This window comes from Rana temporaria, chromosome 2, assembly GCF_905171775.1.
Source record: "Rana temporaria chromosome 2, aRanTem1.1, whole genome shotgun sequence".
In the NCBI taxonomy this organism is placed as follows: domain Eukaryota; kingdom Metazoa; phylum Chordata; class Amphibia; order Anura; family Ranidae; genus Rana; species Rana temporaria.
In genome coordinates this window covers 129,302,485-129,328,072 of record NC_053490.1, presented here as the reverse complement: position 1 = coordinate 129,328,072, position 25,588 = coordinate 129,302,485, and the positions used below count along the sequence as shown (strand labels likewise).

General features: G+C 45.3%; 1 protein-coding gene across 2 annotated transcripts in view; it reads right to left on the bottom strand.

Moving 5' to 3' along the window:
* LOC120929494 (retinol dehydrogenase 7-like) overlaps nucleotides 1-2,368 on the bottom strand; it is a 29,386-nt gene extending 27,018 nt beyond the window's left edge. For both annotated transcript variants that reach the window (XM_040340977.1, XM_040340978.1), the window contains exon 1: nucleotides 2,245-2,368. The gene's annotated coding sequence lies outside the window, so the exon portion shown is untranslated. The remainder of the gene's footprint in view (nucleotides 1-2,244) is intronic.
* Between the last annotated feature and the right edge of the window lie 23,220 nt (nucleotides 2,369-25,588).

The following is a 25,588-nucleotide window of genomic DNA, read 5'->3' as shown; positions in this document are numbered from 1 at the left end:
AGGGCAAGCTTAAACAGGAAACAGGAAGAAACAGAAACAGAAACAGGAGAAACAGGAAGTGAGAAATTCAGACAAAGAAAAACAAATTTAGAAGGGAAATCTAAGGAAAAGGTAAGTGAACCAACAATTCACTAGCTTAAACCTGTTTAGACAATAAAACACAAATCTTTACAACCCCTTTAAAGCGATAGTAAACTCTGGTCTACCACTTGTACCTACAGGTGAGCCTATAATAAGGCTTTCCTGTAGGTACTGTGAATTTCTCCAAAACTTGCACAGTTTAGGAGATATTCAGAAAGCATGCAGCCGAAGACATCATCGGCGCATGCATTCTGAAGGTTTGGCTTACAGTGCTGGAAAACCCCATGCCAGTAACGGCAGCTCCTGCGCGCATGCACGGGGGTGACGTCATTGCAGCTCCGGCCAATTACATAGCTGGAGCTCGCAAACCTGGAAAACAGACGGGGGAACATGTCAGCCCTTTCAGCAGTGACTTTACAGTGCTGGATGGCTTTGTTCCAAGGTGAATATTTCATAATATGCTGGTATGCAATGCAGTAGCACATTATGCCATTGCCTTGCAGGTGTGTTTTTTTTCCTTGATCATCCGTGGTTTACAACCACTTTAATACATTTGCAGCAAACATATCACTGGCCTTATGAAATAGTTTCACTGCAATGGGCACTAGACTTAACATTTATAAAAAAAAAAATCCGTATGTGATTAATAAATGTACTGATAGGTCTTTTTCCTATTTCATATGCTTAATTTAACCCTTTCCCGCCGAGCGCACGCACATATGCGGCCCCGGGGGTTATACCGGGATGATGCCCGCAGCTGCAGGCATCATCCCGGTACCGTTGTTTACAGCCGGCGATTGGCTATCCAGGCATAACAACCGAATGCGGCTAAAAGCCGCTCGGTTGTTAATGCCGAGGAGTGGGATGGGACATCCCCCCTTCAGCCGCTCTGACCGGGCCTCCCGTTCCACCGGGAGACCCGAGCTGCGATCCGCCGCCTCCAGTGTCTCGCCCCAGACTGAAACAAAGCCGTAAATGGCTTTGATTCAGTCTTCGCAATGTAAACACAGAAGCGGCGTCATGACGTCACTTCCGGGTTACTCAGCTGCCAATGGCGCCAAATTTAAAAATATACACAGTATTCAGAATCGCCGTTTTCGGCGATCTGAATACTTTGAAGTGCAAAGGAGGAATTGGGGGTCTTTAAGACCCCCGATCCCTCCATAAAGAGTACCTGTCACCACCTATTACTGTCACAAGGGATGTTCACATTCCTTCTGACAGCAATAAAAGTGATCACATTTTTTTTTTTTAAAGCACAATTTAATATTATAAAAATAAATAAGATTTTTTTTTTAAAGCGCCCCCCTCCCCGCGAGCTCGCGCAACAAAGAAAACGCATACGTAAGTCGCGCCCGCATATGTAAATGGTGTTCAAATCACACATGTGAGGTATCGCCACGATCATCAGAGCGAGACCAATAATTCTAGCACTAGACCTCCTCTGTAATTCTAACTTGGTAACCGTAAAAAAAAGTTTAAAGCTATGGAGATTTTTAGGTACCGTAGTTTGTCGCCATTCCACGAGTGCGTACAATTATAAAGCATAACATGTTTGGTATCTATTTACTCGGCGTAACATCATCTTTCACATTATACAAAAAAAATGGGCTAACTTTACTTTTCCATTTTTTTTTGTTTAATTCATGAAAGTACATTTTTCACAAAAAGTTGAGTTTAAAACACTGCTGCACAAATACAGCGTGACATAAAATATTGCAATAATCGCCATTTATAATGTTTGGGGGTTCTATGTAATTTTCTAGCAAAAAATATGGATTTTAACTTTAAACTTTAAAACGTCAAATGTCAGAAATAGGCTTAGTCATGAAAGGGTTAAAATTCTCTCCATGCATTCTCTATCTCTACATTTACATGCACACCAAGCTGTTTTTTTTAGATCCATTGTAGCATGTTGTTTAGGGATCCTCAATAATGTTATAGTTTTTCAGAAAGAAAATCAATTGCAGTATTTTTTTTGTGACAGTTTTATTTGAAATAAAAAGGAGAACTGAGGAGATCCAGTGTGAACAAGTATTATAATAGGAAACACCACAAAAAAAAAGACCATTTACGTAAAGAAGAGAAAAATGAGATGTGGATGAGGTTCAGGTCAGTAAAGTACTCTGTAGCTGAGAAAGTAATAAGGTAAAATTTCCTTACCTTCGTATTCAACGGAAGTTCAAATAATTTCTAGACAGAAGACAAGTGATGCGACAGTCCCTATGCAAAGGCTGCAGTTCTTTCAGTTTAGAAGGTCAGCAAAGCGATCTGATAGTAACTCTTCCAATGTAACATATATAGATTAGTGTACAAGGTCACATGGGGAGCGGCCTTTCATTCGTGACGAAAAGTCATTCAATGTAAACACAGTGAGCGGTTATGCAACATCATTTCGAGACCTTCTTCATGCTGGCTTTCAGTGTTTGTGCATATTTTTCCAACACGCCAAATTGTGATAAAAGAAGAAATAGAGGGCCAGATTCACAAAAGAGATCTCCTGATATGCCGTCGTATCTCTGTGAGCCGCCCGTCCTAACTATGCGGCTGATTCATAGAATCAGTTACGCATAGATAGCCCTAAGATCCGACAGGTGTAATTGACTTACACCGTCGGATCTTAGGATGCAATTCTAGGCCGGCCGCTAGGTGGCGAGGCCATTGAGGTCGGCGTAGAATATGCAAATGACTAGTTACAGCGATTCCCGAACGTCCGCGATGCCCGTCGATCTAACTTTACGTTGTTTCCGTCGAGATACGCCGCGTAAAATTAGGGCTACCTCCTAGGTGTCCTAAGCAATGTTAAGTATGGCCGTCGCTTCCGCGTCAAAATTTAAAAAATCTTGTTGTTTGCGTAAGTCTTCCGTGAATGGCGCTGGACGCCATTTACGTTAACGTCTAAACAAATGACGTCCGTGCGACCTCATTTAGCGCAATGCACGTCGGGTAATTTTCCCGACGGAGCATGCGCAGTACGTTCGGCGCGGGAACGCGCCTAATTTAAATGGTGCCCGCCCCATTTGAATTGGGCGGGATTGCGCCGAGCGCATTTACGTTACACCGCCGCAAGTTTACAGGTAAGTGCTTTGTGAATCAGGCACTTACGATGCAAAGTTGCGGCGGTGTAACGTAAATGGATTACGTTACGCCGCCACTGCGTAGCAGAAATGTATGTGAATCTGGCCCAAAATTACCAAGCCTGAATTTACAAATTGAATCCCTTGACCACTGGAAGGTTTTACCCCCTTCATGATCAGGCCATTTTTTGCTATTCAGCAGTGTGCTACTTTAACTGCCAATTGCTCGATCATGCAACACTGCATGCAAATTAAATTGATATCATTTTTTTTCCACTCAAAAATTGAATATCTTTTGGTGGTATTTGATTGCCACTGTGTTTTTTATTTTAATTATATAAACGGAAAAAAAAAAAAAGACAATTTTAAATTTTTTTTTTTTCTACTTTCTGCTATAAAACATATCCGATAAAATCAAATTTCTACATAAATTTAGGCCAAAATGTATTCTGCTACAGTACATGTCGTTTGTAAAAAAAAATCCCAATAAGTGTAAAATTGGCCTGTATGAAAGTTGTAGTGTCTTCAAACAATGGTGTATATATATCGGAATTTACGCAGTTTTTAAGCAGCTCTGACTGTCTGATTGCCTATTACTTTTCTTAAAATGGCCAGTATAGTACAAACACCCCTAAATGACTCCTTTTTGGAAAGTAGACACCCCTAAGGTATTTGCTGATAAAGCATGTTGAGTCCATGAATGATTTTATTTTTTGGCACAATTTTTGGAAAAAATGAATTACATTTTAATTTTTTTTCACAAAGTTGTCAGTTTAATGATATATTTCTCACACATGCCATGGATATATGTGGGATTACACCCCAAAGCACTGTGAAGGGTGGGCTTGAAGTGGTCATTTTAATCACCTAACTGTCCACCATTTTGTATGATTTGCAGCCATTTTAAGTCTGATCTTATTATGTCTCAAAAAGCAATTTCCTTTTTGTCCAAGAAACAAAAGTTTATTAATCAGAATTTAACACATACAGTCCAAAGTACCATAATCGCATTAAATATTGCAAACACCTACAAGATCATAAACAATACAAGAAACGTATTTAAATAATGGTCACCATCCTGAGTGGTCATACAGCCATGATCGACCACCACACTACCCCCTAGTCCCTATCCGTGCCAGGTCAACTTGCCCACCATACTCCAGTGTCGGCCCCCATAAGCAGCATATTTAACCCACATTTAGTCTCAAGAGTCTGTCCATGATTAGGTCGTCCGGGGCTAGCCCCGGTTTTCCCAACCACAGGTCCCATAGTTTTTCAAACTTTCCAGAACATCCCCTATGTTGGTATATAACCTTTTCTATTCACACTTTGAATGACAATTACTCAGTCATGCAACAATGTACCCATATGAAATTTAAAATGGCAAGAATGTGGTGACCTCATCGCATACGACGAGCATGCGCTTGTCACATTCAATGCCGTCGCCGCCATCTTGCTGCACCCTACCTATGCCTAGGAAGCTACCGCGCATGCTTCGATGTCATTTCGAGCGACAGGTAAGTATACACACTCTCGGGTTTCTCGGCAGGAAAACACTGCAGAGAATCACAACGAGAAAATAGAGAGCAGGTTCTCTATTTTTCTCGTCGAGATTTTAGGCAGTTTTCTTGACGAGAAACCTCAAAGCCTCGTACACACGCACGGGATACTCGGCAAGAAAGCTCTGCCAGCAATTTTCTTGCTGGTTCTTGCCGACTAAACCAAGCGTGTGTACGAGGCTTAAAGCGGTAGTTCACCCCCCCCCCCCCGACACATTTTACCATCGAGAGCTACAGTATGCCTGTCCCGATTTTTTTAACCCCGTACTCACCTTGTAGTCGTCCATCGTAGATTTCGGCTCCCGCGGGGAATGGGCGTGCCTATGGAGAGGGAGGATGATTGACGGCCGGCCCTGGCACGTCACTCTCCCCGAAGACAGCCGGAGTAGGTCTCGGCTCTTCACGGCGCCTGCGCACAGGCTATGCGCACGCGTCGTGAAGACCAAGCCTATTTCGGCTATTTCCGGAGAAGCGTGACGCGCCAGAGCCGGCCGTCAATCATCCTCCGTCTCCATAGGCACGCCCATTCCCCGGTATCTTCGATGGACGACTACAAGGTGAGTACGGGGGTAAAAAATTCGGGACAGGCATACTGTAGCTCGCGCTACAATGCCTGATTTTAAGGTAAAATAAATTTTTTTTTTTTTTTTCCCGTCGATAGGGTGAACCCCCGCTTTAAGGCTGGCCATACATTATACAATTATCTTGTACAAATTTCCTTTAGATTTACCAAATCCACATAATATGAGTTCAAATCTAAACACTTTCAACTTGTATGCAATCAGGCAGGCCCTTCTACTACGTAGTGGAAGGTAAATCTAAAGGAAATTGAACAAGAAAATTGTATAATGTAAGGCCAGCTTAACAAGCCAGGACATCACAAATACCCCCAATTGACCCCTTTTTTTAAAAGTAGACATTACAAGGTATTTAGTAAGAGGCATGGTGAGTTTCTTGAATTTGTAATTTTCTACCACAATTCTTTGCAAAATGAGGATTTTTTTACTTTTTTTTCAAAATTGTCATATTAACAGGTTATTTCTCTCACATGGCATATGCATACTTGCAACTACATCCCAAAACACGTGTGAGACCTTTTCACATTCTGGCCACATACAGAGGCCAGACATGCAGGGAGCACTGTCAGGTGTTTTAGGGACATAATTTACACATCTAATTTCCTGACTATCTATCACATTTGTGAAGGACCTGGAGCACCAGGACAGTGGAAACACCCACAAAAGTACCCCACTTTGGAACGCAAACACCACAAAGTTTTTTTCTAAGAGGCATAATGAGTCACACATTTATTTTCCTGTCTACCTATTACATTTTTGTGAGGTACTGTAGGCACTGTGGGCACTGTAGTGGCAATGATAAGCACTGAGATGGCACTGATGTGACACAGATGAGCACTGATGTGGCACGGATGAGCACTGATGTGGCTTGGGTAAGGCACAAATGAGCACTAATGTGGCATGGATGAGGCACAGATGAGCACTGATGCAGCATGGAAGATGCACAGATAAGCACCGATGTGGCATGGATGAGCATTGATGTAGAACGGATGAGCACTGATATGGCATGAATGTGGAATGGATGAGGCACAGATGAGGCACGGGTGAGGACTGATGTGGCATTGATGAGACACGGATGAACACTGATGTGGCATGGATGAACACTGATGTGGCATGGATGAGGCAATGATGTGGCATGGATAAGATACGTATGAGCACTGATGTGGCATGGATGAGCATTGATGGGGCATGGATGAGGCAAGGAAGAGCACTGATTTATTAAGGATGAGGCATGGATGATCACTGATGTGGCATGGATGAGCACTGATGTGGCATGGATGAGGCAAGGATGAGCACTGATGTGGCACGGATGAGCACTGATGTGGCACGGATGCAGGGGCGTACCAATAGGGTGGCGGCGGGGGCGGTCCGCCCCAGGTACCACACATTGAAGGGGTGTCAGTGGCCGAGTGACTTTACTATGTGGGGTGCACTCCATACCCAAGTCGGGTAATACTGTCTAATCATCCCAAGGCATCCCTGCTGGGTCTGGCTGCTCCATTTCCCTTTAGGTGTTTTTTAGAACACCCCCATCGCCGGGGCCGCAATGGACTAGTCCAGATCGTCCACTCGTTTTATTGACTGAATTCCCTCCTGCTAGCTCCGCCTCCACCCACCACTGCGGCCTCAGCCTGTGTCTGTCATGTCTCTCCGCTGGGGCGGCTCAGCTACTGCTTTCACATACAGACACAGGCAGTGAGGCAGGATCAGGAATCAAATCCATCTGGACCTCCCAAGCTACTCCCTAGCAGAGGCTGAGTCTGAGAGCCTGAGGCTGGACAACAGTGGTGAGGCCCGTTGTATGAAGAAGAGCCTGAAGGAGTGTGTCTGCCTGCTCTGCCACCCTGTGTGTGCTGACCTGATTTGGGGGGGGGACCCCCCTGCCATGTGCACAACTAGCACTGTATCTAGCTGACTTGATTTAGGGGGGGGGGGGGTTGATTGATGTGTCCACCACCCCCTGCCATGTGCACAACTAGCACTGTATCTAGCTGACTTGATTTAGGGGGGGGGGGGGTTGATTGATGTGTCCACCACCCCCTGCCATGTGCACAACTAACACTGTATGTAGCTGACCTGATTTGGGGGGGGGGTGATTACTGTGTCCGCCACCCCCTTCCATGTGTACTAGCACTGTATGTAGCTGACCTGATTGGGGGGGGGGGGTGATTACTGTGTCCGCCACCCCCTGCCATGTGTACTAGCACTGTATGTAGCTCACCTGATTTGGGGGGGGGGGTGATTACTGTGTCTGCCACCCCCTGCCATTTGTACTAGCACTGTATGTAGCTGACCTGATTTGGGGGGGGGGGGGGGGGTGATTGCTGTGTCCGCCACCCCCTGCCATGTGTACTAGCACTGTATGTAGCTGACCTGATTTGGGGGGGGGGTTGATTACTGTGTCCGCCACCCCCTGCCATGCGTACTAGCACTGTATGTAGCTGACCTGATTTGGGGGGGGGGGGGGTGATTACTGTGTCCGCCACCCCCTGCCATGTGTACTAGCACTGTATGTAGCTGACCTGATTTGGGGGGGTGATTACTGTGTCCGCCACCCCCTGCCATGTGTACTAGCACTGTATGTAGCTGCCCCAGGGCTGTCTTAATGAGAGGGCACACTGGGCACTGCCCAGGGGCCCCAGTTGCATGGGGGCCCCTGCTCTTTCCCCAAAGCAGCTGTTCCTTGGGCCCCCGGGCTGCCCCTCTACATCCCAGATATCCCTCCAGCACTCTGACCCCTCTTCACCCTAGATATCCCCTACCTCCTAGATGTCTGTTTACCTGCATTGTCTCTATTGTAGGGGCCCCAGAGCATTGCTTTGCCCAGGGGCCCATGATGCTATTAAGACGGCCCTGATTTGGGGGGGGGGGGTGATTACTGTGTCCGCCACCCCCTGCCATGTGTATAGTGTAACACTGTAGCTGACCTGATTGGGAGGGTTGCAGAATGTAGACATGTGCGATTTACAGTGTGCAGAATGTAGACATGTGCAATTTACAGTGTGCAGAATGTAGACATGTGCGATTTACAGTGTGCAGAATGTAGACATGTGCGATTTACAGTGTGCAGAATGTAGACATGTGCGATTTACAGTGTGCAGAATGTAGACATGTGCGATTTACAGTGTGCAGAATGTAGACATGTGCGATTTACAGTGTGCAGAATCCAGGCGTTTGCTATGCTATGGTTTTGTTTAAAAAAAAGCAGTATTATCTGTTCAGTAAATGTTATAAATAATTGAAATAGGTTTAAGTAAGTTAATAACTTTATTTTACAATGTTTTTTTTTTTTTTTAAGTTGATGTAAAGTTTACAAATTCGTGCAATAAATGTTCTTGAAAACATGAAAAAAAATTGTGGGTGTTTTTCCAGGTAAACGTTGGGGGGGGGGGGGGTTGCCAGATGTAGGATCCGCCCCGGGTGTCAAATGCTCTAGGTACGCCCCTGCACGGATGAGCACTGATGTGGCACGGGTGAGCACTGTTGTGGCCAGTAGCGGCTGGTGAAGTTTTAGGATGGGGGGGGCGCAAGACTCCGCCCTTCATTTTTGACCCCTCCCACTTCCCATAAGCCCCACCCCTTACATACTCCACCCACACCATCCCCTGTATTCCACCCATAGTGTCAGGAGTATACAGCCCTAGCATCACAGGACAGTGTATACAGCCCTAGCATCACAGGACAGAGTATACAGCCCTAGCATCACAGGACAGCGTATACAGCTCTAGCATCACAGGACAGCGTATACAGCCCTAGCATCACAGGACAGAGTATACAGCCCTAGCATCACAGGACAGAGTATACAGCCCTAGCATCACAGGACAGAATATACAGCTCAGCCTCACAGATCAGGGTATATAGCTCAGCATAACACAGATCAGGGTATGAAGGTATACATCATCTGTCCTGTATACAGCTAGCTATATACACCTACCTTCCTTCCTGTATATAGAGACCTTCCTCCATCATCACTGACTGCAGATATACATCATCTGTCCTGTATACAGCTATGTATACAGTAACAGGACATGCTGGGAGGTTAATTGCATCCTGTCTAAATTGGCCCCAGTATGTGTATGAATGTGTGTTAGGGACCTTAGGTTGTAAGCTCCTTGAGGGTAGTGACTAATGTGACTGTACAATGTATATGTAAAGCCAGGGCTTTTTTTCAGGGGGAACTTGGGGGAACTCAGTTCCACCACCTCTGGCTCAGACCCTTTGGTGTCTGCTCACCACAATCACTTGTAAACACAGAAGTCTGGTTTCTGTGTTTACAAGTGACAGCTCTGCACTCTGTGTGTAACCCCCTGAACTCTGCACTCTGTATGTAATGCAATCCTGGTATTTAATGCCCCTTTAAGACCCTTCTACTGTTTGTGAAATCTGAAAGGGGTCGTGGTTGAGTTCCTGCACCTATTTTCTGAGAGAAAAAGCTCTGTGTAAAGCGCTGCGTAAATTGACGGCGCTATAGAAGTACCTGAAATAAAATAAATACAATAATAATGATGTATATCTGCAGTCAGTGATGATGGAGGATGGTCTCTATATACAGATGGGTGTATATAGCTGTATACATTACAGGACAGATGTACTCACAATTTGTGACTATTATGTAGTGTAACATAGTCAGCACATGGCATGGCAGAAATCCCCAAAATCATGTATTGCAAAGCAGCCAACGAGACATGATGTGGCACACTCACTGACACTGTCTGACACCCTGATGCTCCAGTCATTGTATAATACACCCATCATCGTCATCCCCATATTATACACCCATCATTATCATCATCATACTCCTCATCATTGTATAATACACCCATCATCGTCATCCCCATATTATACACCCATCATTATCATCATCATACTCCTCATCATTGTATAATACACCCATCATCGTCATCCCCATATTATACACCCATCATTATCATCATCATACTCCTCATCATTGTATAATACACCCGTCATCGTCATCCCCATATTATACACCCATCATTATCATCATCATCATCATACTCCTCATCATTGTATAATACACCCATCATCGTCATCCCCATATTATACACCCATCATTATCATCATCATACTCCTCATCATTGTATAATACACCCATCATCGTCATCCCCATATTATACACCCATCATTATCATCATCATACTCCTCATCATTGTATAATACACCCATCATCGTCATCCCCATATTATACACCCATCATTATCATCATCATACTCCTCATCATTGTATAATACACCCGTCATCGTCATCCCCATATTATACACCCATCATTATCATCATCATCATCATACTCCTCATCATTGTATAATACACCCATCATCGTCATCCCCATATTATACACCCATCATTATCATCATCATCATCATACTCCTCATCATTGTATAATACACCCGTCATCGTCATCCCCATATTATACACCCATCATTATCATCATCATACTCCTCATCATTGTATAATACACCCATCATCGTCATCCCCATATTATACACCCATCATTATCATCATCATACTCCTCATCATTGTATAATACACCCATCATCGTCATCCCCATATTATACACCCATCATTATCATCATCATACTCCTCATCATTGTATAATACACCCGTCATCGTCATCCCCATATTATACACCCATCATTATCATCATCATACTCCTCATCATTGTATAATACACCCGTCATCGTCATCCCCATATTATACACCCATCATTATCATCATCATCATCATCATCATACTCCTCATCATTGTATAATACACCCGTCATCTTTATCCTCATCATTCTATAATACACCGATCCTCATCATTGTATAATACACCTGTCATCATCATCCTCATCCTTGTAATACACCCAGGTTTAACCACTTCCTTACTGGGCACATATACCCCTTCCTGACCAGGTGAAATTTCAGCTTCCGGCACTGCGTCGCTTTAACTGACAATTGCGCGGTCATGCAACGTGGCTCCCAAACAAAATTGACGTCCTTTTTTCCCCACAAATAGAGCTTTATTTTGGTGGTATTTGATCACCTCTGCGGTTTTTATTTTTTGCGCTATAAACAAAAATAGAGCGACAATTTTGAAAAAAAAACAATATTTTTTACTTGTTACTATAATAAATTGCCCAATTTCTTTTAAAAAAATATTTTTTTCTCAGTCTAGGCGATACGTATTATTCTACATATTTTTGTTAAAAAAAAAAAAAAAAATCGCAAGAAGCGTCTGGTTTGCGCAAAAGTTATTGCGCTTACAAAATAGGGGACAGAATTATTATTTTTTATTATTTTTTTTTACTACTAATGGCGGCGATCAGCATTTTTTTTCGTGACTGCGACATTATGGCGGAGACATTGGACACTTTTGACACATTTTTGGCGCCATTTACATTTATACAGCGATCAGTGCAATAAATATGCACTAATTACTGTATAAATGTGACTGGCATTGAAGGGGTTAACACTAGGGTATGAGGAAGGGGTTAATGTGTACCCTGAATTGTGTTACTAACTGTGGGGGAAGGGGGGTGACTGGGGGAGGTGACCGATGCTGTGTCCCTATGTACAAGGGACACAGATCCGTCTCCTCTCTCCCCTGACAGGACGTGGAGCTCTGTGTTTACACACAGAGCTCCACGTCTTGTCCCTGTAGCCGCCGATCGCGAGTCCCTGGCGGACATCGCGGCCGCCAGGCACTCGCATCGGCATCTCAGCGATGCGGCGAGCGCACGCGCGCCTCCACCGGACGCCCGCGTGCCGCTGGCTGCGTGCGCAGGCCGTAAAAACACTGCCTCCCAGAGATGTAGAGCCACCCTGCGGCCGTACAAAGTCGTACGGCCGCCGGGAAGTGGTTAACAAACAGTTGAATTCTAAAATAGTGGATGCTTCTAATCTAGAAGCATGGAGCACCAGCCCTGATTTTATGAGATGATCCTTCTCCTTTAGCCTGGGTTCACACTGATTGTGATGTGGGAGCCAGTGCAATTTCAGCGTTGGTTCCCACATCTCTCCTGCTGGCAGTTCACACTGCCCTCTGCGAACAGCTGCGGGTGTCATTACAATGTTAATGGCACCCCCAGATCGGTTCACAGATCACAGTGTGAACTGTGAACTCACACAGAAATCGCATCGCATAGGTGAGAACACCCATGCGATCCAATTTCAGTGTGGGGGGAAAATAAGTCCCTGCACTTTTTTTCCCTGCGAATCTAATGCGAGTTCAGCCAAACAACTGTATGGCTGAACTCACATCTCACTGACATTGCATGCGATTCGCACCGCAGTGCGGGTGAAAATCACATGCCATGTCTTAGGTCGCAGATTCGCAGTAGTCTGAACCTGGGCTCATACCCTACCTCCAGTAGGTAATCAGAGAAACCAACAAAACAAATGCAGGGAAGTAAAGAGTTAACCTATGTCCTCAAGTTCAATAAACAGTGAGATAGCAGCAGTCTGAGGGTAACCTGTCACAGGGGAAGAACGTTATCTCCTGCAATATATAAGGCTATGCCTAGTGTGCAGTCAGCTGTTATCAGGAGTCAGTGAAACATTTACTTCCCCCCCTCCCCATCCCCCAGTCCTGATCCTCGTGTACTGTACCTTCTCTGTTTTCAGTGTGCACTGCTGGCTGTCACATGGAGATGGATGGAGGAGGGAGGCAGGCAGTGTGAGCCTATTACTTCAAATGCAGCCAGTGTACATCCACATAGGAGCAGAAAGGAAAAAATAAATAGTCCCTCCAGCTACAGCCTTCCTGACTTCACTAAAACAGAAAGTGAAAGTAAGACGGCTGCTGGGGGGGAAGCACCTCCTAAGTCCTACAGTGATTGCTAATGGTCAGACACAAAGACAGGCAGAAGTCTGACCAATGAGAGTGCTGGGGCTATTAGCTCTGCGCCTCGGATCAACACAAAACCCTGCAAATGTAGCGTCTCACCTGCAATCACGGGATTGCAGTGACATGAACGCTCCCATAGTTCACAGGGGCCAGCGCCCTAGCAGAGTAAACTTAAAGAACTTAAAAAAAAAATTTAAAGGGACTTTTTTTTTTTTTTTTCTTTTTTTTTTGCAGCCTTGGGGGGGTGGGGGGCAGCGCCCAGGCGCCCCCTATGGACGGGCCGCCACTGGTTGTGGCATGGATGAGGCATGAATGAAAACTGATGTGGCATGGATTAGCACTGATGTGGCATTGATGAGCACTGACGAGGCACAGATGAGCACTGATGTGGCACAGATAAGCACTGATGTGGTACGGATGAGCAATGATGTGACATGGATGTGGCACGGATTGAGCACTAATGTGGCATGAGGAAAAGATGATTCACACTCCGGTCGTTGCTCTTAACCACTTAAGACCCGTTCCAAAATGCAGCTAAAGGACCTTGCCCCTTTTTGCGATTCGGCACTGCGTCGTTTTAACTGACAATTGCGCGGTCGTGCGACATGGCTCCGAAACAAAATTGGCGTCCTTTTTTCCCCACAAATAGAGCTTTCTTTTGGTGGTATTTGATCACCTCTGCGGTTTTTATTTTTTGCGCTATAGAGCGACAATTTTGAAAAAAATTCAATATTTTTTACTTTTTGCTATAATAAATATCCCCCAAAAATATATAAAAAAAAATGTTTTCCTCAGTTTAGGCCGATACGTATTCTTCTACCGATTTTTGGTAAAAAAAAATCGCAATAAGCGTTTATCGGTTGGTTTGCGCAAAATGTATAGCATTTACAAAATAGGGGATAGTTTTATTGCATTTTTATTAATTTTTTTTTTTTACTACTAATTGCGGCGATCAGCGATTTTTTTCGTGACTGCGACATTATGGCGGACACTTCGGACAATTTTGACATATTTTTGGGACCATTGTCATTTTCACAGCAAAAAATGCATTTAAAATGCATTGTTTACTGTGAAAATGCCATTTGCAGTTTGAGAGTTAACCACAGGGGGCGCTGATGGGGTTATGTGTGACCTCAAGTGTGTGTTTACAACTTTAGGGGGGTGTGGCTGTAGGTGTGACGTCATCGATTGTGTCCCCCTATAAAAGGGATCACACGATCGATGACGCCGCCACAGTGAAGAACGGGGGAAGCTGTGTTTACACGCGGCTCTCCCCGTTTTTCAGCTCCGGGGACCGATCACGGGACTCCAGCGGCGATCGGGTCTGCGAGTCCAGCGGTCACGGAGCTTCGGAGCTTTGCGCCTGCGGCGCACACCCGCGACCCCACGGCTGGGCTTAAAGGACAACGTACATATACGTTGATGTGCCCAGCCGTGCCATTCTGGCGACGTATATCGGCTTGAAGGGGTCCTTAAGTGGTTAAACAATTGACCTATTTATTGCCACAGTAGACAAACGCAAATAGGAAAGGTTGACCCGTTTCAGCCTATAAGGCCTTTGTCATAACCACATTACAGACGTGAAATAAATAGTAGCTCTAAAGATCACTGACTCCTGGAGTCTGTTGATGGGGGGCGTGGCCGGATGCAGGAGGGAGTGAGCGTTAGAGTGGAGTGAGAGTTAGAGTGGATGAAATCCAAAATAGACTTCGAAGGAATAATGTTCGAGTGATCGGCCTCCCGGAACGTAGTGAGGGGCCTAACACTATATCCTTCATGGAGGGCTGGCTTAGAGAAATCTTTGGTCCAGCCATCTTTTCACCTTTTTTTTCTATCGAGAGGGCCCATAGGGTCCCCTTCAAGCTCCCACAGGAAGGGGGGCGCCCTAGATCGCTACTTTTTAAGCTTTTTCATTATGGCGATAAAGTCACTCTGCTTCAAAAAGCTAGGGAGAAGGGGGACATCATGTACAATGGAGCCAGAATTTCATTTTATCCCGACTTCTCTCCAGATCTACAAAATGAAGAGCCGAATTCATGTAAATCAAACGCACCCTACGGCAGCATAAGGTTGTATACGCTCTACAGTACCCGGCTCGTTTACGGGTCACAGCATTTGGTAGGACTTTCTTTTTTAATTCACCGGCAGAAGGGGAGCAATGGCTGGAAGCTAACAGCAAGGATCTATAAGACACCTATATACTCTTATACCCTTCTCATTTTTTCCCCTCTCCCCCCTCTTTTTTGTGGGTGGGGGGGTTGAGGAAACAATACATATTCTAAGGGAAGGGGGTTATCGAATATTTTTTTTTGCTCACTTTTATACTTGTATTTGGCACTTGCACTTTAAAAAATAATTAATGGATACAATTCACTCGAGTGGCTACACTCACTGGAAATTTGATTATTTGACGAGTTGATGAACTGTTAGGTTTATTTGTAAGCTAGATATTTTTTTATCCTTTTTTTTTTTTTTTCGAGAGAGATGGGGATTTGAATTCTGATTGGGGGGATGAGGAGGGGATGAGAAACTCCTGCTCCTTAGAGGAGGGGGAGAGGAAGAAGGAGTGTAAGAATGGGAGGGTGGTTGCGGTTAGGTGAGAGTGGTAAGGCCACAGGTGAAGCCCCATGGGGGAGCCCAGGTGGGCGGAGGGGGGAGGGAGGGGGAGGGGGGCTTGGATGGGGGAGGGTTGGGAGGGGGAGGGAGATGGCGGGAGGGAACTTTAAGGGAGGGAGCTACTTACATCAGTACAAGAGAAAGGAGGGGTTCTAGGTTGAGCAAGCAGCTGGAAGAGGGGGAAAAGGGCTGGTCTACGTCAGTGTCTATTCTTGCTTTTCCTTTCACACACAGAGTCCATGGCTTTGAGGATTAGATCATGGAATGTACGGGGGCTAGGGGACCCCACTAAGAAAGCACTGGTGCTAGCATCAATGGAAGGAAGGGGGCCAGGGATACTCTGCCTACAGGAGACACATCTAACTAAAGATAAAATGGCCCAGTTGGGTCTACGAAAATTTCCATTTCGCTACCATTCTGTACACTCCTCATATTCGAGGGGAGTGAGTATAATGGTAGGGAAAGGTGTGCAATTTACTTGCGAGAAGAGTTGGATAGACGAACAGGGCCGGTATGTATTTTTGGCCTGCTCTATTGAGAACAGGCCGTATATACTTGCCAATATCTACATCCCTCCCCCATTTAAGTTTGACGTCTTACAGAAGCTAGTGGAATTTATGTTGGACAAAACCGACATTCCCTTGATAGCAGTAGGAGACTACAATGAAGTGCTAGATAGAGCCTACGATAGATTCCCCTCAACATACGACCCAAATTTAGAACAAGGGAGCCGATTGGCCCATTTTTTGGGCGAGACAGGATTAAAGGATATCTGGCGTACTCGCCATCCTTGCATTCGACAGTACTCATGTCTCTCTAGCTCCCATGCTACTTTGTCCAGAATCGATATGGCCTTAGGCAACGAGTTGGCACTGGGCATAGTTGAGGAGATAGAGTATAGGCCAAGGGGGGTCTCAGATCACTCACCATTGGATCTAGTCATTATAAGGAGCAAGAGAACCCCTCTAAGAGAGTGGAAAATTAGTCCATACTGGCTTGAGCTATTGGGTGAACCACAGGAACTACTGAACAGCTTGAAAGAATATGTTCAAATTAATACAGGCTCGGCAAGGCCTGGGGTGGTCTGGGACTCGCTGAAGGCCTACTTGAGGGGTTTGCTGATTCAGAGAGTGGCAAGAGTACAAAAGGAGTCTAGGGCATGGGAAGAGGATCTTAGAAGTGAAGTAATGGTAGCCGAACAGCGATATATTGAGACCCCGTCCTTAAGCAGGCAGATAGAGTGGCTTGACAAACAGAAGGTCTATACCAGTGGTCTCAAAGTACCGACCCGCGGGCCATTTGCGGCCCGCGGACCAGTTATAAATGGCCCGCAGGCAGGGTGGAAGTGGGGGGAGCAAAAAAAAATATATATATATTTTTTTTTGTGAGCTGGCGCCATCTGGTGGTGAGCCGTTGGTATTACAAGTTATTACCGCCAGATGTGAGCTGGCGCCATCTGGTGGTGGCCGTTGGTATTACAAGTTAAGCATTACAAGTTAAACAGCAATAATGTCATTTTACACTATTTTCACTGCCATCTTCTTCCCTCTAATTAGAACCCCCAAACATTATATATATATTTTATCCTAACACCCTAGAGAATAAAATGGCGATCGTTGCAATACTTTCTGTTACGCCGTATTTGCGCAGCGGTCTTACAAGCGCACTTTTTTGGGAAACAATTACACTTTTTTAAATTAAAAAATAAGACAACAGTAAAGTTATCCCCATTTTTTTTAATATTATGAAAGATAATGTTACGCCGAATAAATTCATACCCAACATGTCACGCTTCAAAATTGTGTCCGCTTGTGGAATGCCGACAAACTTTTTTACCCTTTAAAATCTTCATAGGCGACGATTAAAAAAATCTACAGGTTGCATGTTTTAAGTTACAGAGGAGGTCTAGGGCTAGAATTATTGCTCTCGCTCTACCAATCGCGGCGATACCTCACATGTGTGGTTTGAACACCGTTTACATATGCGGGCGCTGCTCACGTATGTGTTCGCTTCTGCACGCAAGCTCGTTGGGACGGGGTGCGTTTTCTGGCTCCTAACTTTTTTAGCTGGCTCCTAGATTCCAAGCAAATTTGTCAAACCCTGACTTACACCAGTGCTGGGGGTTGATAATGTGTTCGCTGACACCAGTACTTTTGTTTTTGAAGTTTGAAAGTTTGCATGCGGCCCCCCATGGCATATGAAAACTTGTCTTGTGGCCCTCAGGTAATTTGAGTTTGAGACCCCTGGTCTATACAATGGCTATTATGAGAAAGGCAGAGAATTACCGAATATTTCAGAGACAAGTCCAATTTGGGGAGGGGGAGAAAGTGGGACGAGTCTTGTCTTTGTTGACTTGGGCCAACTCCCCCTCTTCAAATATTGCGGCAATTAGGGCCCCAACAGGCAACATTTCCACTGATGGTAGCGAGATAAGACAATTATTTTATGGCTTCTATGAATCTCTCTATAAGTCTTGGGGAGGAAATGAAGGAATGGAAACCTTCTTTCAGGGAATTCCGGTTCCAACTTTGTCAGAAAAAGACAGGAAAAAAATGGAATCCCCTGTTACACTGGAAGAACTACAGTTGGCAGTAGCGGGGATGTCCAGCCACAAATCACCTGGCCCGGACGGGCTCCCAATAGAGATCTACAAGCGCTTTGGTGAAATTTTGCTACCAGAACTGCTACAGATATTAAAAAGTGCTTTTTTGGAAGGACATCTTCCTCCCTCTATGATGGAGGCAACGATTGTTGTAATCCATAAAGAGGGAAAAGATAAACTAGACCCCTCTTCTTATCGCCCGATATCATTGCTCTGCACAGACGCAAAAATTCTTGCCAAAGTCCTGGCAAATCGCTTGAAAGGGTGCATCGAGAGCCTTATCCACTCTGATCAATCAGGGTTTATCCCAAACAGGTCAACCAGTATAAACATCAGAAGGGCCTTCTTAAATATACAGATCCCCACTGACAACGAGGGTCCTAGAGCATTGTTGGCCTTAGACGCTGCCAAGGCTTTTGACAGCATCGAGTGGCTATACCTATGGAAGGTATTAGAAAGCTTTGGATTTGGCCCATCATTTATCAAGTGGGTTAAACTCCTATACAGTGAACCACGAGCAAAAATCAAAATTAATGGCGATTTCTCAGATACATTTAAGCTCGAGAGAGGAACGAGACAGGGTTGCCCCCTTTCCCCGCTCCTGTTTGCACTTGCCATGGAGCCTCTCGCTATCAAAACTAGATTAAATAAAGACATACAGGGGTTTAGAAGGGGTTCAGAGGAAGACAGGATATCGCTTTTTGCGGACGATGTCCTGTTCTTCATAGGAAATGTGGATAGCTCGTTGACCACAGTGGTCCAAATGGTTAGGGAGTTTGGAAGGTTTTCGGGATTAATTGTCAATTGGGACAAGTCGGCCCTACTCCCAATAGACCCATTAAGTGACCAGACAATAGCCAAAATGCCCCAGCTGAAAATCTTAACAAAACTGAAATATTTGGGGGTCTGGATTACTAGGGAGGCCAACGAGTATACCAGCAATAATATTGCTCCACTCTTGTTAAAACTGAAATCAAAAAAAGATATCTGGAGCCGCCTCCCCCTTTCTGTAGCTGGGAGATGCAACCTGATAAAAATGATCTGGCTTCCCCAGATATTATATGTTCTCCACAACTCTCCAATTTGGGTGAACCAAATATGGTTTAAACGAATGGGAACACTATTCAGGGAGCTAATGTGGAAGGGAGGCCAGGCCAGAATCAGATTGCAGACGATGCAGCTCCCAGTGAAAGAGGGGGGGATGGCGGTCCCACACCCGAGAACATATTTCTTGGCGTCCCAGCTACAGCATATGGTGGGCTGTGGTAATCAAAACCTTGGTAATAACTGCTTCAGGCTATTGCTATTAAGGGCCCCACATAAAACTCTAATAGAAGCCCTGGAGGCAAAATCATTTTTCCATCAAAGCCCGACTGTAAAGCTAATTAATAAAGTGTGGCAGACTACGAAAGCTCTGCTGGGATATACTGGTGTAACTGAGTTTGCCCCCCTCTGGCATAACAAGTACCTAACAGAACTTAAAGATATAGAAGTTCCTAAAATCTGGGAGAACCAGGGGATAACACGGGTACTACACATGTATGAGGGCAACTCTATCAAAACGTTCTCGGAATTGAGGGATGAATTCAACATACCAAATAAAACATTTTTTAATTATCTACAGACTAGGCACGCCCTCCAGACCCAGTTTAAGACCCATCCGATGGTTAGAACTTATACTCCTGCGCTTCTTAAAATGATCCAAACTAATATCACAAAAGGCCAAATCTCTATTCTATATGATAAATTGGGAGCTAAAGCCATAAGTCAAATGGGGGTCTCCAAGAGCCGAGAAAAATGGGAAAGAGATATTGGGTTGTTAACCTCGGAACAGTGTAATGAAATTTTACATAGAGGGGCATTGGTGTCAATTGCCCCAGCACAGAGATTGTCTCATTTATTAATACTGTACCGGGTCTACCATACCCCTAAAAAAATGTCTGTACTAGGCTGGAATCTAAGTGACGAATGTCCCAGGTGCAAGGCAACAGGAGATCTAATCCATATGTTCTGGAGATGCCCCAAGCTTTTTAGATATTGGACAGAAGTGATAAACAGGATTAATAAAATCTTCAACACCTCTTTAGAACCAGAGGCTAGAACTTGCCTGTTAGGAGATATGGAAGATCACAGAATCCCCGTAGGAGCTTTGGAAAGTGTGCTTAGATGCCTATTCCAAGCTCAGAAGCTAATAGCACAGAGATGGCAAGCGTATGCTCCCCCATCTGTTGAGAACTGGGTTGAAACCATCAACGCTTTTATTTGGTGCGAGAGGGTAGCCTTTATTAAACAAGGAAACTATAAAAGATTTAGAAGAGTGTGGGGGCCTTGGTTGAGAGAAATGGGATTTCCCTTGGATAGATAGCCTGTATATGGGATTCGTAGATCCCCTCACTTAAAGCGGATGTGCCACGGGAAAAATATATTAAAAGCCAGCAGCTACAAATACTGCAGCTGCTGACTTTTAATATAAGGACACTTACCTGTCCTGGAGTCCAGCAGTGATCGCAGCAGATGACGAGCCGATCGCTCGTCACCCTGCTGCTCCCCCCTCCATCCTCGGTGAGGGAACCAGGAAGTGAAGCGCTCCGGCTTCACTGCCCGGTTCCCTACGGCGCATGCGCGAGTCGCGCTGCGCCCGCCGATTGGCTCCCGCTGTGTGCTGGGAGCCGAGTGTTCCCAGCATACAACGGGGGGACGGACGGGAAGGAAGGAAAAAACCCGTCCTTTGCCCGTATCGTAGGGCCGGAAGTGGGTGCAGATACCTGTCTGTAGACAGGTATCTGCACCCCCCTCCCCCTGAAAGGTGTCAAATGTGACACCGGAGGGGGGGAGGGTTCCGATCAGCGGGACTCCACTTTAGAGTGGAGATCCGCTTTAAGATGGTGCTAAAGCTCTCTAGGGATAAGGAGTAATGAAATTTCCCCTACTCTCTTTCGCTCCTGAATGGCTTGACTCCTTTCTATGCCTCTTGGAACTTTTTCTTTTCTTTTATTCCTTTTTTGTTTCTTTTACTTCCTCTCTATTAACTAACCAAAAGATAACTCAGACGAAGATACCTGTTCCTATTTGTCTACAATAATAACAGGGGGGGAGGGAGGGGGGAGGAGAAGGGAGGGAGGGGACACGTTAATTTAATGAATTTATACAATGTATGTTTGTTTATATATATCAATGTAAGTGCACCAGATAATGTATACTATTTGTATGTAAACATACGAAACTGTATGTATCATTATTTTTTGGAAAATAATAAAAAGAAACTAAGTTAAAAAAAGATCACTGACTACACCCATTAATTGTCTAAATTGACTGCAAGCAATTATCCAAGGAAGGAAATCAGCTGCAATGCATATTGGGTGATCCATGTGTATGCCACTATTGTTCACACACCTTGAAGTGATAATATGTACATGTGTTCACACAGTCGTGCGTGCATGCATCCATACACATATACATGATTAAAACACACCATGAAATACAAGAAACATTAAATACAAAAGATAAAAATTATAATCCAGGTATGTGAAAAAAAGACACCAGAAGAGGAAAATAAAGAAAGAGAGGGAAGGCTATGGGAAGAGGCATTCTTAAAGCGGGGGTTCACCCTATTAATAAAAAAAAAATTTTTTTTCTTCTAGCGTAAAATGAGGCATAGTAGCGCGAGCTACAGTATGCCTGTCTTTATTTTTTTAGTCCCGTACTCACAGTGTAATCGTACAGACAAGATTCTGACCCCCCTCGGGGAATGGGCGTTCCTATGGAGAGGGAGCATGATTGACGGCCGGCTATGGCACGTCACGCTTCTCCGGAAATACCCGAAATAGGACTTGGCGCTTCACGGCGCCTGCGCATAGTCTGTGTGCAGGCGCTGTATAGCGCCGTGAAGAGCCGAGACCTGTTCCGGCTGTCTTCGGGGAGCGTGACGTGCCAGAGCCGGCCGTCAATCACCTTCCCTCTCCATAGGAACGCCCATTCCCCGCGGGGAGTCGGAATCTTGTGTCTATGATTACACTGTGAGTACGGGACTAAAAAAATAAAGACAGGCATACTGTAGCTCGCGCTACTATGCCTCATTTTATGCTAAAAAGATGTTAATAAGGGTGAACCACCGCTTTAATGTAAGTGCACGTCCAGATCCCACCTCAGGTTCAACCCCTGAGGCTATCTAGTTTTTAATCTAAAAATCCACCATGCTTCTCTCCCCAATAGTCTTCTCTCCCTGTCACCTCCTCAGGGCGAGTGAGACAACCGTTCTATTCCTCTAAAACGGAAAGCGGAGAGATCGCCCTGATGACATTCCCTAAAGTGACATGTTGCATTCGAAATGTTTCTAGCGTTTGGATTATTTGTGTCACAATAATGTTCCCCTATACAGGTTCTCAAGGGACGTGTGGTACAGCCTACATATTGGAGGCTGCATGAAGTACAGGTGATCAGGTAGACTACATAATTTGTGCCACAGCTGATGTATTGCTGTATAGTAGGCCAGGGCTCGAAAAAATCCGGGCACCCGGTCGCAATTGCGACAAGAAATAGTCACCTGGCGTCCGGGGAAGCTTAGGCCTGTGTCTCCGTGCGCCCCCACCGCGCTGGCCGGTAATTGAGGCTGTGGCTTTGCGGCCTTCTACAGGCCTAAGCTTCATTCTGTGATCTTGTGGTGCGCCATCTTGTGGTGGCCGTTTTAATTAAATTAGAGCCCCCAAACATGGCGGTCGTTGCAATACTTTCTGTCACACCGTATTTGCGCACTTTTTTGGGGAAAAAATACACTTTTTTTAATAAAAAAATAAGACACCTGTAAAGTCAGCCCAATTTTTTTTTATATTGTGAAAGATAATGTTACGCCAAGTAAATTGGTACCCAACATGTCACGCTTCAAAATTGCGTCCGCTCGTGGAATGGCGACAAACTTTTACCCTTTAAAATCTCCATAGGCGACGTTTAAAAAATTCTACAGGTCACATGTTTTGAGTTACAGAGGAGGTCTAGGGCTAGAATTATTGCTCTCGTTCTATCGATTGTGGCGATACCTCACATGTGTGGTTCGAATACCGTTTACATATGCAGGCGCTACTCACGAATGCGTTCGCTTCTGCGAGCGAGCTCGGCGGGACGGGGCACGTTTTCTGGCTCCTAACTTTTTTAGCTGGCTCCTAGATTGCAAGCAAATTTGTCAAACTCTGTAGTAGGCTCTTCATCTGTCGCTGTGGCAACAAATGTTTTACCCAGATCACACAAATTACAGTACCTACAGGTTTTTGAATTGCAGGGGTAACTTCCAGGATAGGAAAGCCAGGTGGGTTGGCATTGTTTGGATGAGAAAAGACTAGGTGATATTGCAGTGCCCAGTGTGGGTGCACGTCGGCTAGAAAAAAGGCAACCTGCTTGCAAAATCCCATTTAAATCTTTGTATACAATATTGGTAGATTATTTTTTATTATTCTGACTATTTGATTGTATTCTTGGGAAAATGTGGTTACAAATGTAATAGGTTTGCCCATTTTTCTATTTCTGGAGTTGCAAGGTTGATTTTTTTAAGATCTCTCTTGATTTAAGGCTTAGCTGACAGTAATTCCTATCTATCCATTATCAGAACCCTTTCCAGTCCTTGGTGTATAACAGGTTTGTTATAACCTCGGGCCAGTAAGCCCTGACGAATGACCTTACATTCTAGTTCAAAGGTTGAGTTTGTTGAGCAGTTGCGTTTGGCTCAAATAAACTCCCCATAAGGGATGGCATTGATGGTGTGGGATGAATGACAACTGGCTGCAAAAAGTGTAGTGGCATGGATGAGTACTGATGTGACACGATGGAGGCACGGATGAGCACTGATGTGGCATGGATGTGGCACGGATGTGGCATGAAGGAGGCACAGCACTGATGTGGCATGGATGAGTACTGATGTGGCATGGATGAGCACTGATGTGGCACTAATGTGGCACAGATGAGGCATGGACAAGCACTGATGTGGCACAGGTGAGCACTGATGTGGCATTGATGAGGCATGGATAAGCATGGATGTGGCATAGATGAGCACGGATGTGGCATGGATGAGCACTGATGAGTCATGAATGGGCATGGATGAGAACTGTTGAGGCATGGATGAGGCAAGGATGAGCACTGATGTGGCACGAATGAGGCCTGATGTGGCAAGGATGAGCACTGGTGTGGCATGGATGAGGCATAGATGTGGCACACATGAGCACTGATGTGGCATGGATGTGGCATGGATGAGCACTGATGTGGCATGTATGAGGCACAGATGAGCACTGATGTGGCATGGATGAGCACTGATGTGCCACAAAGGATCACTGATGTGGCATAGATGTGGCACAGATAAGCACAGATGTGGCACAGATGAGCACTATGTGGAACAGATGTGGCACGGATGAGCACTGATGTGGCACAGATGAGCACTGATGTGGCACGAATGAGCACTGATGTGGCATGGAGGCATGAATAGGCATGGCTGAGGCATGGATGAGCACGGATATGGCATAGATAAGGCATGGATGAGCACTGATGAGGCATTGATGGGTACAGATGCAGAATGGATGAGCACTGATGAGGCATGGATGGGCATGGATGAGCACTGTTGAGGCATGGATGAACATTGATGAGCCAGCACTGTGGGCACTCCAGATCCAGCCCACTAACGCTGCTGCACTACCTCCCTCCTCTCATGCTGTATTGATAGGTGTGAGGAGAAGAGAGAGCTGAACTGGACATGGCGCTGGTTTGTTGACAAGTGATCGCTCCGTCATTGGACAGAGCGATCACATGGTAAAGGGTTGCTGTGACTGGTCCTTTACCCCTATGAATGAATGAATGACTTGTATAGAGCTACACATGTGAACTGAATCGCCTCTAGGCGCTTTTTGCAGCCAGTGTCTTCCTGGCTGGTGCGGTCATTTTACCCCGTAGGATCTTGACACGCTTTGGGACACACAGTCATACACACATATATACATATATATATTGGGCCAATTTGGCCAGGATCCAATTCGCCTACCAGCATGTCTTTGGAGTGTGGGAGGAAACCGGAGTGCCTGGAGGAAACCCACGCAGACACAGGGAGAACAGGCAAACTCCAAGCAGATGGTGTCGTGGTCGGGAATCGAACCAGCGACCCTTTTGCTGCTAGGTGAAAGTGATAACCACTACACCACTGTGCTGCCCTATCTGTGATGCACTGGGTCCTGAGGACCCAACCATCATGGACACTCC